This window comes from Cephus cinctus, unplaced genomic scaffold, assembly GCF_000341935.2.
Source record: "Cephus cinctus unplaced genomic scaffold, Ccin1 Ccin1_scaffold1396, whole genome shotgun sequence".
In the NCBI taxonomy this organism is placed as follows: domain Eukaryota; kingdom Metazoa; phylum Arthropoda; class Insecta; order Hymenoptera; family Cephidae; genus Cephus; species Cephus cinctus.
Window position 1 is genome coordinate 353 of NW_014333792.1, and position 1,927 is coordinate 2,279.

The following is a 1,927-nucleotide window of genomic DNA, read 5'->3' on the forward strand; positions in this document are numbered from 1 at the left end:
TTAAGATAACAAAATAATGATATATTGTCCTATAAATTACAGACTAGGTATCCTTAATATTCTATTTTGCTCTCTCTCACACACATACACACACTTTACAATTGTCTCTGGCTTGCCTGTAATACCACAGGCGACAAGAAGTGTTTATGTTTACTTTATTATCTCTGCTAGCCTTTTGGATTGGAGAGAGGTAGCTGGTCCATGTGAGGGAAACGTTCGTTTCTGGATTAAAAAAAGTATTTAAGGATATCAAAGAAAAGTCGGAAGTGTGTCTATCGAGATTAGCGGATAATGCAACGTTTAATATCAGTGATAACGTCGAAGCATTATGTGGACAACGTAGACATGTTGCTTCTGCCGAAGCGTACTATGCAGAAACTGCTTATTATCCAGTGAATAGTACTGAACCTACCCACACAGCACAGAAATATTTTGTCAACATTGCCAAAAGTTTCCCTTGAAATAATGCAATATTACCGGAAATATATTGAAAATTGTTTAAATATTTCTGGAATGTTGCAGAAACCTTGCAATGTCCGTTCAGCACGTTGCAATCATAATATTGCTATAATATTGCCGGTCAATATTTCGGAAATATCAATGCATAATCATCATGCATAAAAGCATAATCAATGATATGCAAATATCAATGCATATCAAAATATAACTCAGATAGATAACTGAGAAATAATATAACTGAGAATAAATTCCAATGCCAGCAATGTATCGTGGGTTTCTCTGGGCAGGTTGCGTATACCTCCTTAAATATTACCTCGGTTGTATTTTTAAATACTCTATACAAATGCAATAATTTCACATGTAATTTTTACATGCAGAATACAAAAGTATATATCGACGGCGAAGACGAAAACCGAATAATCGACGGATTAATTATTTACCCGGTCCTACGTTTTTTCATGCGAGTAGCCTTGGCCACCTAGCGGCGCGGCAGCGAACTAGTGTTCGCTCGGATACTCCGAGTCTGGTTAGGGACTCTTGTCACAGATTTCAGCAATATATCAGAAAGTTTTATTTATTATATTGCCCTAAAATATTGTGCAATATTTGACATAAAGACATCAACAACATTGCTGTCGCAATGAAATATTCGAATATTGTTGTAATGTTTTCGAAATATAGTGTGCTGTGTGGGTTACTATTTCCAAAAAGGTAGAATTGAAGCCGGATCTAGGGCCTCTGCCTTATCCTACCAAATCATTAATACAAATCGAAACTTCGATCAACATTCCATACATCATCAGGACTTGGATAGGAGTGATTCACGCTGAACGTCTTAATTGAGATTCGATCGGATACTGAGGGAATTCCAAATATACTTGTTATACAAAATCTGAGTAAGTACAGACTTATGCCTTAACGAAGTGGTAGAAAAGTTAAGTTATGTAAAATATTCAGACAATTAAATAAACCATATACTCAAAAACAAACAGAACCAACGAGCCAAAAGGATCTTGTCGCGACAGACTATCAAGTTAACGAACAAGACAATTCTATTCAATACTTACCGTGGAAATTGATTCCTATAGAATTTTCAAGTTTACCAAAAGATTTACCTACTGAAGAATCACTTAAAAATAGAATATTTCCAGATCCGCGAAGACATATCTTGAGAAATGATCACAACTCCAATTCATAAAATTCGTTAGGCCTTGTATTAACACATGGACGTGCTGTAAAAGTAGACCGAACCAATGAATCATCCCTTATATTACAAACTTCATTTACGATTGCTTGATTTTCCGGATTTCGCAATCGTAACATTAATATTGGTGGCAGCGGTGGGATGGTTTGGTGAGTTCGAAGTGTTATGACAAGACCGTCACTAGAGCCTATTCGCGATATTTAGAAGGGGTTCAAAGTTTAACAGAACCAGAATTAATAATGTCGCAAGATCAACAAATCCCAA